This window comes from Hemibagrus wyckioides, linkage group LG23 (genome assembly GCF_019097595.1).
Source record: "Hemibagrus wyckioides isolate EC202008001 linkage group LG23, SWU_Hwy_1.0, whole genome shotgun sequence".
In the NCBI taxonomy this organism is placed as follows: Eukaryota; Metazoa; Chordata; class Actinopteri; order Siluriformes; family Bagridae; genus Hemibagrus; species Hemibagrus wyckioides.
Genome location: NC_080732.1, coordinates 16,760,683 through 16,775,253, shown reverse-complemented (window position 1 = coordinate 16,775,253; position 14,571 = coordinate 16,760,683). Strand labels below are relative to the sequence as shown.

Genomic DNA, 14,571 nt, shown 5'->3' with positions numbered 1-14,571 from the left:
CAAACTGTGGTTTTAATCAGTGATACATTTTTGCATTATAGCAAATAATAATAATAATAATAATAATAATAATAATAATAATAATAATAATAATAATAATTACAAAAAAAAAATAATAATAATAATGCAGGATCTGTTAACAAGCCATATATTAAAGCAATAAATTCCAGAGAGTGCATGTGGAATAAGGTTCATCTCCTGTGCATGACTGCATTAATAACCTACTTTAGGTTTAAAAGAGAATGTAAGGAAAATACTGCACTTGTGCACACAGTGGTGTGTGTTAATGAATTGCATTAGCTATAACATCGTGCTGTGTTGTGTTGGAAGAATTAGTCCACATTAGAATTAGAATCAGATGTGTTGTGTGCTTCTATGGTTTAAATATCCGACATGCTAATTCATCCACTAATGCAAGACATGAGGTAAATAAATAAATAAACTGTTCCAAACTTTGCAACATAACCAAGTTAAACATTCATCTGCTGAGAAGTGCTTCAATGTCAGAATACCAAGAGGGAGAGAAAACAATAAGAAGCAATAAAACAATCAAAACCCAGCAGCTTGTTAGTGGTTATGTGTGTGAAAGAGTTGCACATGGTCATGCAGAACAGATTAAAACACACCTGGAAGTCACCACGTCCGAACTGGAACGCTCATAAAGGGACTGAAGTTTTTGGTGAGTCCAAGACAAACTTTACACTCTTCCTTCCTTCGCTCGTGCCGACGCGAGAATTAATGATCAATCCCCTTTGCACGAGCGCGTTAACATGGACATGTCGGGGCGGAAAAAAAAGCACACGCGCTTCTTTAACACACCGATAACAAAAAAAAAGAAAAAAAAGAAAAAGAGAATAAGAATCAAACTCGGGATGTTAAAGTTAAGGTGATAGAATAGGCGGTTATGAATTAGATGTCGGGCTCTTTAACGGGAACACAGGCAGCGGAATAAGCGAGCGGCTCGAGCTCTGTGCTCTGCCCGACTTCAGGCGAGTTTTACGGGCTGCTCGTGTCGGTGCAGTCCGGGCTGATGGCAAGCAAGCGACCGAAAGGACGAGCACGGCGCCGGGAACGAATTCGAAAACGGAATAAACGCGAAGGGCATGGCGATTCACGGATTCGCAAACATGCTCGTAAACCGGGAGAGCAGCGCGGAGAAACGACGCGGAACAGCGGGCGGCGCTTCGCCTCTCCTCTCCTCTCTTCCTCTCCTCTCTGCTCCTCTCCTCTCCGGTCCGGCTGGGAAGCGACGAAGCGGACAAAACCGGAGAGGCTTCTTTTTTTTTCATCCGACACCGCGGCGCGTGCGTGTGTGTGTGTGTGTGTGCGCGCGCGCGCGTGTGCTCAGATACACTTGCGATTCACTTTCCGGCGTCGAATGAAGGCGCGCTACAGACGCATGACAGCTTCCCCTTTTTTCCGCGAGCTCCCCCTTCTCTCTCTCTCTCTCACTCGCTCTCTCTCTCTCTCTCTATCTCCCCATTAAACCCTGAGTTGCATTGACTCATCACTCCCCCCTTCGCTCGGTGCTGCACGCGCTGCTCGCCTTCTTCCTCCTCATGGCAGAAAGAAAATAAACCAAACACACACACACACCCCCCTCTCTCTTCCCCTCCAACACCAACCCCCCCACACCCCCCACCCCTAGAAAACGGGCCGGTTTCAGGCGGGATTTTACAGCGCACGGGCCGGAGGTAAGCCTCACACGGACGAGATTTTTTTTTAAAAAAAAGTAAAAATAAAAATAATGATGATAATGATAAAGAAGAAGAAAAAGAAGGCGCGCGCTTTCAGGCCGCGCGCAGGAATTCTTTAATCGGCTTTGATGCGCGTGAGGCGGCCCGGTCGATTATTACTGGAGCGCGCGTGCACGCGCCCCCGAGCATGTAGATACACACACATACACGCGCGCGCGCTTGCTTAAGTGATAATTGGCTGGACCGCATTCGGATAGGACATGCAGGAGGGGAGGAAGAAATTTTGCAGGTAAAATAAAGCACGGATAAAAGGAAGAAAAACGCGTAAACGAGGCGCGTGCACACATACACACACACACACACACGCGCGCGCTGTCGGTGCTGTTCTAATCTCCACAACACCGACTGTAGCCCACTTCTACAACCGGCTCCCAAAACATAAGCTAATGACCTATTGTTTGCAGCAGCTGCCTGATTTTAATATCGATGCAGCTGCTTGTGTGGTGTTTACTTTTAATTCTGATAAGTTGATGACCGTAACACGAGCTTGTCATGACTTTATCAGCAAATCCGAGCAGATCATCAAGACCTTTTGCATGGGAACATTTCCTTATGCAAAAAGAGAGAGAGAGAGAGAGAGAGAGAGCGATAAGTGCAGATGTCGAGTTGACTGATAACGTGAGACAGATACACTTCAGCTGATTAAGGCTAAGACTTTATTAATACATTCAATTATAGAAATGTGTTTTATTCTTCCTGTATGGATTCTATGCTTGTGTGTGTGTGTGTGTGTGTGTGTGTGTGTGTGCGCCATTGTAGAAGCATTGATGTTTTCCTTAAAGCTCAAAGTGCAATTGTCAATATCAATTCTCTCTCTCTCTCTCTCTCTCTCTCTCTCTCTATATATATATATATATATATATAGATAGATAGATAGATAGATAGATAGATAGATAAATATACACTCAATATGACTTTTTATTATAACAGAAACCTAATTAATAAATGTATCTCTCCATATCAGTGTAGCTTGTGAAAGTGTGTGAAAGTTTCTTGCTCATCTAGAACAATTCAGACCTGTTATTAGAAGCATTCTACTGTTCTTTGTTTCAAAGGAACAAAAGTATCGAAAGCACACTGGCTTTATTTGCAGCTCTAATATGCAACCTGGTTTGGCAGGAAACTTGTAAACTGGTATGCGCCGCTGATATTCTGCAAAAGCTGGTCAGTTTCTTATGAAATTTGCAATCTGTAAAAACCGCAGCACTGGTGTGAGGTGTGAAGTGTGCCGCGATAAACGCTGAAGAGCAGCACTCGCCCTGTGTGATGTAACAATTCAGATCCACTTTTCTCTCTCTCTCTCGCTCTCTCTCTCTCTCTCTCTCTCTCTCTCTCACTCTCTCTCTCTCTCTGTCTCTCATGCTTGACCTTTTTGCTGCTGAAAATAAGAGGCCTTTCCAGCGCTGACAAATTTGCACGAAGCTCACGCTGACTCTCTGGGGATGCCAGAGCTCTTGTAAAGACCGCCGCGTGGGTGGTGTAGCTGAACTAGCTCAGAGAGTGTGTGTGTGTGTGTGTCTGTGTGTGTGTGTGTGTAGTAGCAACAACAACCCAACTAGGTGATAGTGTAAACAGTCAGAGCCAGTCAGGCTACCGGGCCAGGCCCACAGGAACCAAAGCACAGGACCATATTTAGCACTAGCCAACCTTTCTCACTGTATTTTTTTTTTCCCCTAAACCTTGTTTACACCTCTTACAGGTTTGTCTCAGCATCCTTAAGCGTTAAGCTCATTTTCTTTTTTCTTTCCTTTTCTCTCGGGTTTATTTGCTCGGACGTGATGCAGTAACTGGATGTGCGTTCCTGGAATTGTGAGCTTTAAGCATATTTGATAGATACTCTGTGGGTTGTTGTTGGTTTTTTTTTCTCTTTCTTTCTTCCCTTATGTGAGGTGGAGAACAAAAACAGCGAGAGCAGATCAATCATGTTTTTTGCGAAACAGTAGAAAAGGATGATCTAATATTTGGTTTCTATATGAGTGCGTTTATACTCGAAGCAATTTCTGTGAGGACGAAAATAACATTTGCGCAATTTTTCCGAAAAAAGTTCCGAAATTCTTCACGGTTCAGATTGACCCCAAACCCCCCCCCCCTCCGTCGTGGCTCTAACACGACACTATACGTTAAATTCTGTTTATTTCATCTTCCGCCTGACGTGTTGTTTAATTTCATAATTATATTATATGAATGTTTTTCAGGGACAATTGTAATATATTTTGTGTTAAACTGATATTGAGTTTATATTAGACAAAATGATGTGTGTGTGCGTCATGTCGTGTAGTGGTCTTGTATCTCTTTCATTCTGTTCCCTTTATGTGTTAAGCCCGTGAGGAGACGCTAAAGGAGACGGCGGCCATGTTGAAATGCACCACGGAGGCTTTAATGGCCATCGTGGCCGTCTGAGAGCACGACACTGCCAAGAGGGGCCTCGCTCTGCCAACAGGTGCTGACACTGCCAAGCACTCTGGCACTCACACACACACACACACAGTGCCCTCTCTGACATCCGGAAGGACATGGAGCTTCAGCCGTGATTTGATCGGCTATGATTATTATTAAACGCTCAATTATGCCTTCGATCGTATAAAAATGTCATATGTAAAAGGGCATTTCACGACAACCGGGCAGCGGTGAAGTGTCTGACCTTAAAGCAGCTGCTGGAGCAGGTTAATAAAAAAAACAACACTATGATCTGATATGCCATTGTTTTTAAAGATGTCTCTGGTGTAGTAGGTCTTCGGTTGTTAGAGATGTTCTGGCTTTCGTTTGATTTAGATGATATTTATAGAAAGAAAGAAAGAAAGAAAGGAAGAAAGAAAGAAAAGAAAGTAGGCCGCAGTTCCTTACAGGAAGCTCGGCTTGATAGAAAAACGTGCTCTGTTTACTGGTTTATTTTATCCGGCGTGTAAAGTTCACGTCATTAGTTGTTTTGAAAAGAAACGACGTCATTTCACGAGCGTAAAAGTAAAGACAATCTTCGGTGGTTGATGGAAGCGAGCGTACTCGTTTCTGGCTGAGTAATTCGAGTCAAACCACCATTTTAGACGATGTTCACCAAGCAAACGTTTCCTCAGCAGCGTCGAATAAAGTTCGAATAAATTCTACACAAAAGGATCGACGGCTCACTGACGGAAAGCTTTTATTTTTATTTATTTGTTTTTTTTTCTGCTCCAGACCTTCCTCTCACCAGCGCTCTCCCGATCGCAACGTGGCGTGGGCGTTGTTTTGTCTTGGCGTTCGCCAGTTCTGCGACGGTAGCTGTGCATTAACGTGATTATTGAAGCTCGCGTTATAAATCAGGGCCAAGTGTATCTTGGCAGTTTGATAATGCAGCCAGCATGGGGTAGAGTCATCACTGCCCACTTCGCATCGCATCGCATCTCACCGGAGAGAGAGACAGTGAGAGAGAGAGAAAGAGAAAGAGAAAGAGAGAGAGAGAGAGGGCTAAACACGCCGCCACGCCGCTGAAGGAAAGTGGTTTACAAACTCGGTTTGCTCACAACGCCGGAGTCACTGCTCAGCTTAATGTAAGACGAATTATCCTTCACGTGTAGGATTAGGATCCGGTATTGTTTGATGATAACGTGGCCTAATATCAAGCCCAAATCTTCTGAAATGAATATCAGATATAGAACCATGTATTTAACATTGATTAACAGTTTAATAACATTTTCGCACTCATTCTGAATGAAATTTCCGGAACATTCCTAGAAGAGGACATTGCTGAAATTTTTTAAAATTCTTCAAACTCAGTGTAGAAGAAGAGCACAGGTGTCAGTTTTCAAACTGAGGGAATTATTCAGTATGCAACTCAGTAAATACAGTATGCAGTTGCACCCCTCTCTCTCTCTCTCTCTCTCTCTCTCTCTGATGTCTCAGACACATTCCCTGGTTAAGCCTGTGATGATGAGATGTGCACTGTAAAAAATCCCCCTGTGGCTTTTTAAGGCCTAAACGTGTGCCAGTGTGTATCTGTGTGTCTCTTTCTTTCTCTGTGTGTGTGTGTGTGTGTGTGTGTGGTGAATAGGTTAAAGCGGAGCACTGTCCCGAGGTCGGGCCGCAGCGGTGATGCCTCCATGTCTAAGCACCTGAACCACAAAAAGCCCACCGTTCTCCCCTCAGAGGCGGGTACAGTAACCTGCTGACTTCAAACCCCTTCCTTTTCCCCCTCAGAGCACCATGACAGAAGGATAAGAGTGAGAAGATGCTCTCTCTCTCTCTCTCTCTCTCTCTCTCTCTCCACTGACTGCCTTGTTTATTCTTCCTGCTTTTATCAAATTATGAAACGAATTAGTCAGCGAGCGATCGGCCAACGCCACTTTTCGAGGCCGCGGAAATGACTTTTCTGTCACTGCTGCGGTCCGCTATCACATGCTCGCATCATTAGGCCTCTAATTCCTGCCTCGTGGATTGTGACACATCCTCGATTAATAGAGGAAAAGAGACAAGGCTGTTTGTGTGTGTGTGTGTGTGTGCGAGAGGCCCTCGGGAAGATTGTAGAGGCAAGACACACAAGTGTGTGTGTGTGTGTGTTTGTGTTTGTTAAAGTGCGAAAAGCGTCCGTCTCACAGGCCTTAGTGTTTTATCAACACTGCTTCTTTTGTCTTCCCTTTTTTTCACTGATCAAAGCCACCGAGATCTGAATTAGCCTTCACTGCTAATCTGCGTCTCTCTAAATCTGCCTTCGAGTGTGTGTGAGTGAGTGTGTGTGTAAAAGCGAATATTGTTCTAAATTGTTTCTTTGGAAGATGTGGGTGGGTATTAACAACCTGATCTTTTTCACTGCGCACATCCGTCACTCCTTTGCTTTCTGTCGCTTCACCAGAACAAAGGATTCGAGAAAACCTACACAGATCGGATAACGACAAGCATAAAAATACGAGACAACTGTACGCGCAGCCTAAATTTAGGCTGCGAGGAGTTGAAGGTTCTCGGCGAGCCGAGCGTGCGCTCGAAATTCTATTAGGGACGCTGCTGCTGTGTGCCGCGATAACGTCGCTGTTCTGATTTCGCACGCGCTCTGTCGAGTCGGACCATGGCGAAATCGACATGACGCAGTTTTTTTTATTTTTTTTTATTTCTGCGCCGTCCCGGACCGAGCCATTCTGCGTATGGAAAGAGGATGCTTGGTTTCAAAAGAGGGCCGTCGCTTCAGAAAATAAAACACGAGCTGGAGACAAGTTCTGGCAAGGCGGAAAGTTGGGAACCGCACGCCTGAAAAAAAAAAAAAAACCCCGCACATGAAAACCGTCCTGTGTCTGTAATTACCAGGGCTTTTTTTTTTTTTTATTATTATTATTTTATTTTATTTTACATTTTTGACTGCGAGCCCAGGAATGTGCAAACAATCCCTATTAAGACACCATCTCCCTTTTCTTTTTTTCCCCACCCCCTCCCCAAACCTGTCATCATAAAGTCTGCACCGTTATTAACTCTCATCTATATTAGGAAATGTATGAGTGCAGTTTTGAGGGGAAAAGAAAAAGAAAAAAGAAAAAAAAAGAAGTGGAATCTGTAAACAGCCACAACAGTGGGGGGAAAAAAGAAAGAGACAGGCACCTTACTGGCGACAGACTAATAAACACATGCGCTGGCAGCTAAACAGGTATTTACCGAGCTCTGAACCGCAAGTATAATTTCACTCTTTGCTGAGCTGTTATTTGGCTGCAGCGTTCATTATGTTGCGATGAATGCTTTTAACCACACGTATCAGTGGAGCCATCATCAGCCCCAGACACACGGACCGGCCGGGACCAAAGCAGCGGTGAAATTTCCACACACTTTCCTTCTCGTCTCTCTCTCTCTAGCGCTGAAGTGTGTGCTACTCTGCGGTCTGTCACTTATTAAAATAAAAAAAAATAAAAAGACAAAGCAGGTGTGACGGGACAGAAATAATTCATCGACGATGGGCTGCTTTGATTATGCTCTGAGGTGCTTTTGCAAGCCACTGAAGCGACGTGCAGGTTAATTGGTCTCAGAGGGTCAGAGGGTAAATGTTGTTCCTCTCTCTCTCTCTCTCTCTCTCTCTCTCTCTCACTGTATGTGTGTGCTACTTTTTTACAAGTCAAGATGACTCTGACATTTCTTGTCCATCTCTTGTCCAAACCCAAGACCAATTAAGTGATATGAAATCGAATAAAAGGTTTCTGAAGTGCTCTATACACACACACACACACACACTTCTGACTTCCTGCAAATACTAGCGAGGATTTGACGTGCACTACTTTCACTTCACTTCATAGTGACCTACATGTGCCCTAAGAACACACACACACACACTTTTTTTTTTTTTCTTTCTTGCTGGCCAAACCCTGATTCAACACGACAACAATGTTCTCAGATAAAAAATGCTGAACAATACAAGGAGCCATGGTTATTTTGCTGAACATCAGTTACCGTATGTCAGACGGTGGACTTTAACCCGAAGATCGAATCTTTAACACTCATGCTCTGTTTTGTGGCCAAAACATCCTACTTCGCTATAACCTGAGGTAAAGTCAGCCTTTTAACAAGTGACTCAATGAGATGCTATCTCTGTTCGCGCACGGTCGGCTGTCGCCGTGCCGATTACGTTGCGAGTGTGAAAACGGGGGTTAAGTCGTACCGTTAAACGAGGCCTTAACCTTGTGATCGAGTCGAGCCAGCCAGTTTCACATGAACAAATGTAACAGAGAAGGGCTTGTAAGAGCAGTTGAGGGGAATTAACGTTCAGAATAAGAGTCTTTGATCTTAAACCCGCATTTACAAGAACTGGCAGTGAGAGTGACAGGAAAAAGCTCTGTGGCTCTGTTCTGCGAAATAGTGACCAGATAAGCCACAATCATTACACAAGAGCGCTGCAAAAGAGAGCAAAATCCTCCTCGGTGCAACGACCTGAACTATTAAAATAAAAATGATGTGAAAGGGTGAACTGTAAAAGTACGGTGAAATGACTTGACGGTGTCTTGAGATGATTAGACACGCATATGATTGATTGGGTGAAATGCAAATAAGAAATTGAGCTAAGAATAGGCAACATCTCATCAGGTTTGTTCATTTATATATAATATATATATATATATATACATTTAAAAAAATCTAAAACGTGCACGGGAGCATCACTGACATGATCGTTAAAGCTTTGTGGTCAAATGAGGCGAAGTTAAAGAATGAAGTGTCAGATATGTAAAAGAAGTAGAAGTGTGTAAGAAGCAGCACAACAAGGAGGCTGAAGTCATCACAGTCATTTCCAGTTCAGCATCAGAATCATGAAATCTCTTTTCACACTTTTTGCACACATTTTACCATTCACAATCAAGTGAAACTGTGTGTTATTTTTCTTTCGTTCTCTCTTTCTTGCTTGCTTTCTTTCTTTCTACTTTTTTTTTTTTATACTGAGGGAGTATTTTGGAAAATCACATGGTTTTGATAGCTGAGCATTATTAGATCTAATTTAGAGTGAATAAAGATCTTGTTAACAAGCAGGACGGTGCATCTGGATGCTGACAGTCCCAAAAGTGATTCAGGTTTGTGAGACAAAAATAGCCTGCTGTCTCTGTGCTGGGCTCAACCTTTTAAAAAAGATCTTCACCTTAATCAAAAACAAAAAAAAAGAAGAAGAAGAATGTTGACTTTACATGTACAAATACAAGACTTTTGTGCCCTGAATGAATCCGCACTAGATATATTAATGATCAGTTATTGTTAATGGATATTAATTAGGTTAGAGATTGAACTAGTGAATGCCCTAAACTTTTAGCACTAGGTTCAGATACGTGAGGAATAATTTGTTTATACGATTCATACCGGTGCTTTATTAAATATTATTATATTAGTATTAGCAGTAGACGTTACCCCATCGCTCGCGTCTGCGTAATTTTTGCGCGTCATTATTTTTTAGAGCTCAGTGATGAAAGAGGAGAGCAAACTGCTTCTGACAGAGTCGTCAATAATGTAATAAACCATGTTTTCTGAGCAGGTGCTGTTGCCATGCTCGGAAAGATTAAGGAAAATAACAGAGAGGGAGAGAAAGGAAACGGTACCTTAGTCAGCGATCCCCGTTGAGCCGCGCGTTTCCCATCCAAAGTTGAGAAAGAGCTCAAGGACTTGGTGAGACCTGGAGAGATCCGGAGTCACAGAAGTGCTGGGGCTGTCAGAAACACTCACACAGTCAGACACTCAGACTAAATCACGGGCGCGTTGGTCGAAGTCGGGAGCGCACGGCGGGCGCGACGCAGAGAGAACGCACGGCGCGGAGAGAGCGCACGGCGGGCCGGGATGGAGCTGTGAGGAGGAGGACGGGCCGTGTGAGAGAGAAAGAGAGAGAGTGAGAGAGAGAAAGAGGAGGAAGACGACGAGAAGGAGGAGGAGGAGGTGTTGGTGGTGGATGAGGGAGGCAGGTAAACGGATCCGCCCCTCTTTGGCTCTCAGATGATTCGCCAGTAGAGTTTGGGGCTCGCACCCTCTCTCCCGGACCGCTTACGATTCTCCTCTTCTCTTCACTTCACTTCTCTCCTGTCCTCTCTGTCTCTTCTCCTCCTCCTCCTCCTCCGTTTTCTCTCTAGGGAAAAAAGCATTCACACCCCTCCTTTCCTTTCCTCCCTCCCCGCATATTTTTCCCCCATCTTTACACACGCCACGTTTAAATGTCAGAAAAATAAAGCCGCGAGAAATATTTTTTTAAGCCTGCGATCAACAACTTTAACAGTTGCAACTGTCCCATATGGACATGAGAATTTTTTTTTTTTTTTTTGCATTTTCACACGAATCACAGATGTGATGTACGAGTTGCAACTTTACTTTCTAAGTCAGGTAAATGTGATATATGAATATAACACATAGGGTGAGCTGGGTATGGGTTAGTAGACATGCAATCTATTTTACATAGGCTTCAGTGAAAAACTATATACATATATATATATATATATATATATAGAGAGAGAGAGAGAGAGAGAGAGATAGATAGATAGATAGATAGATAGATAGATAGATAGATAGATAGATAGATAGATAGATGCGCATTATTATTTAATGATTTATTATTTCATGCATTTTATCTGTAACATTTTTATTAAATGCATTCAGCCTTAATTCGGCACCTTCTTCAATGCCATCTTCAGTGCTCTCTATATGATGTTTATTAATTAGCAAAAAGGTGCATGTTGATTTAAAGGCATTTTCTTGCACGCGCACTTGAAACCTCGTGCAGGAATTTTGGTTAAAGCTCAACACTCATTGTTCATGTTTGTGCATGATAAAAAAAAAATAAATAAAAAAAAAGATCTCGAGGCAGGTGATAGAAATGATTCGAGTCCAGTTCATTAGAAATGATCAGCTCATGATGCAGCAGTGTCGAAAAGAAGTGGTAAAGCTCCGACACCTACTGCACCCGACTTGTGCGCGTCGGCGATGCTGCAGGACTTTAAACCACAAGCATTACTGTCTCTTAAGACATCAAACTACTGCAGAGAAATGCTTTGGGCTTTAGGTATTTAGACTGCACCTGAGGAGTGAGAGGAATTCATGCTGAATATGGAATCTATACAATGCGCAATGCAAATAAATAAATAAATAAAAATAATATTAATAAAAATAATAAAATAGATATTCTCTCTAGTGCACGTGCAACAATTTTCTAATATTATTCTATTCCACATTTTTTTTTTTTTTGGGTGCATTTCTTTATCATCCTGTGCATGCTTTTAAAATACACCCTGATATGTTTTTGTTGCTGTTTGTTGCTCCTATTTTATTTTATTTTTTTAATTTTTAGATTTAGATTACTTCTTGTTTTTTCCCCCTTTTCACTGCACAGGGAGAGAGCGACGGTGTTTTCTGAAAAACGGAACAAGAACGTGGCAGCAGTATCATCTCAGAGAAATTCTACCATGCACAAACATTTCCTCTCGCTTAAATATTCCCCCCTTTTATTTATCCATAAAATCACGCATCACGGTTCACTTTCCTTTCTTATCCTCCGACTCAAATATTAAGACCAATTCAGAATTCAGAACAACTGAATGCAACAAGAGATGATAACTTTATGATGAACTTTTTGTTTCTTTTTTTTAAAATATATTATTATTATTATTATTTTAATAGTAATTGCGTGTTAATAATGTCAAGGGAGTGTAGAGTAATGGATGCAAGGCATCCAGATCTAATACACTAGGCTGGGATTCAGATATTGCACTTGTTGCTGTTGAATAAAAAAAAATAAAATAGAAATAAAAAAAATAAGCGTGCAACAAAAATAGCCCTAGGTTCTCCTGGTTATATTTTGTTATGGGAGTGTGTATAGAAAGAGTGTGTGTCTTGTCACTGTTTTTAGTACAGTAGGGTAGTGTGTGGTGTAAGATGGAACTCTGAGGGTCTATGCGGAGGTTGTGTGTGTGTGTGTGTGTGTGTGTTTTTGTTACCTATTTCCGGTTACTGTAACTAAAAACGGGTTATTGTAACCCATGCTTTGGGGTTCATCCTGCGGAAACATTGTGATGAAGGTGAGAAACATGCCCACTGACTGTAATGAGAGTCTGCTTGGCTATCTAGGTCACTAAAATTGATTTATTTATCTTTTTTTTTTTTTTTTAAGCAAATGACAAGTGAAACCTTTCCTCTGTGCAAATACTGAAACCTCATGTTGAATATCCAGCCCTGATTAAAGACCAGTTGCTTTATTATTACTATTTTATTCACACGTTTTTGTGTGAAGTGGTGTTAATCGTGCTCATTAATGCGTATTATGATGTCGTGTCGTTAGTTATTCTCGTCAGGTTGCAGTCGTTTCTCAGAAAAAGTGGTGGTTTTGGGGCTCCACAAAAGCCAGAACGGTTTCATTTGGCGTGGGCTTTTTTTTCGATTTGGATGAATCACTGCGTCGTGTTAATTTCAGTTCATGTGTTAAGACATGAGCGCTGATTGGAAGGAAGGTAGGATGGGTCAGATAGTAGGTTTAAAAAGAGAGAGAGAGGGGAAAAAAAAGATACAAGCTCAGCACTCACTCAGATCCAGGTTGGCTTTGGCTGGAGAGCTCTGGTGGCTTTGGATCCCTTTGCGTTGTGTCGACTCCGGTTGTAGCCACAAGAGGGCGACGTGTGAGCATTTAGAGCAGGGGGCTCTCAAAACGGGGGCTGTGAGGTAAAGCCAAGAGGTGGTGGTGGTGGGGGGGGGATAGCCACAAGCTAGCAAAGTTGTATTAATCGAGTTTTTTCAGTCGTGGTGAAATCTCCACACTGGTGCATCTTTATATCCATTAAGAAATCATTCATATGAAGTACCATATGCTAACGAACAACGTTTCTGCACCGTATCATATCAAAAGTCCCATTCATCATAAAATAGCACCCGATCAAACAAGTTCTTGTTTGAAAAGTCTTCTCGATCCATGTTTAGAAGCTCTGCTAAGTAACCCCGAAGTTTCGCAGTACGTATTTAAACTACGGGCCGAATAATTCATCTAAAAAAAAAAAAAACCAAAAAGTGTACTCAGGGGTCTATGGAAATTTTTTTTTTCTACAGCTAAAGGTCACTGGCTGCAGAAAGTTTCCTAACCCCCTGAACACACTCTTTAGCGTCGTACCCGTCCTGTTCACCTCCCCGTTAGAGCTTGTTCGAAAACGAATCCATCGCCCTGTTTCAGACTGGAAACTCTGGACACGTATGATTCAGTGCTGCACTGTAAGTGGCACCATGACGCTCCATCAAAAAAATATCTAGGTTTCTCAATTATTATCGAAATGATCAAAAATGACCTCAATTATTTACATATAAGTTTGCGAGACAGTTTATGCAAATCTTTAGCTTCCATGTATTAAATAATTGTGTGTATATATATAAATTACTTGTTACTTATACATAGAATATTTCCTTTTAGTCCACAAGTTGTTAAAGATGTTGAATCTCTCTCTCTCTCTCTCTCTCTCTCTCTTTCTCTTTCTCTCTCTCTCTCTCTCTGTATATATTAGAATCAGTGCAAAAATAATACCAAAAAACCCCCCCCTAAACTAAAGGGGGCTTCAGGATCCCCCCCCCCCCCATCACCAGGTTTTTGTATTAGTATTTCTATTATGTAATATTTGCCCATCTGCTCTGAGAACCTGGTTACGAAACCTGGAATTTTGTAACAATTCCCACTACTCAGAATGTTAATGTCAGGGTTAGAGCCGTGGTTAACTTTACTACGATTTCACTTATTCATGCATTTCAGTTTTGTAAACAAACAAAATCAGCATATTAGTTTATTCTAACTCGTAAAAAAAAAAGAAAAATAAGCTCAGAGGGGAAACTCCGGGTCTCGGTAACAATCCCCGGCTCTGTTAACGGGATAAAAAAATCTATTAGGTTGGTGAATTCCAGTTAAGGCAGCAATTTTTTGGAGGGCTTGGCTTTCAGGAAGGGTTGTATTGTTTTTATAACAGCTACCTTCGGGTAACTTTCATTGTCCTTTGCTGGCTGAATTTTTAATATGAATTGATTTGCTGGTGAACTATGTAGGAAATAATAATATTAATAATTATGATTGTTATTATAGTAATATTCTAATAACAGTATTATAACAGAATAATATTTTCCTCTATATTGTTTATAATAATAACAATTATAAACAAGACCGACAATAGCAATAGTAGTAGTAGTAATAATTTAATTGCTATAGTTTGATATAGCACACTATAGTAGACAGAGACGAGCAGGCAGCGTGGAAGCTTTAGCAACGTGAGTGACGCATCTTGTTGTTGTTGTTGTAGTAGTTGGAGTAGGCCGTTGTGGGTGTCAAAGTGCTCGTGTGGGTGTCTTAGACAGGAAGTATGCTTAATCACGTCGACAGCGTTGCACTTTCCCT

General features: G+C 41.9%; 1 protein-coding gene across 7 annotated transcripts in view; it reads right to left on the bottom strand.

Annotated features, from left to right (window-relative positions):
- satb1b (SATB homeobox 1b) overlaps window positions 1–10,253 on the bottom strand; it is a 56,555-nt gene extending 46,302 nt beyond the window's left edge. Inside the window, exon 1 of one of the 7 annotated variants that reach the window (XM_058376852.1) lies at window positions 9,776–10,253. The gene's annotated coding sequence lies outside the window, so the exon portion shown is untranslated. Of the gene's footprint in view, window positions 1–626; window positions 766–9,775 lie in introns of those variants that run through there. The other 6 variants (XM_058376854.1, XM_058376849.1, XM_058376851.1 and 3 more) reach the window with 6 other exon arrangements.
- Window positions 10,254–14,571: the final 4,318 nt, after the last annotated feature.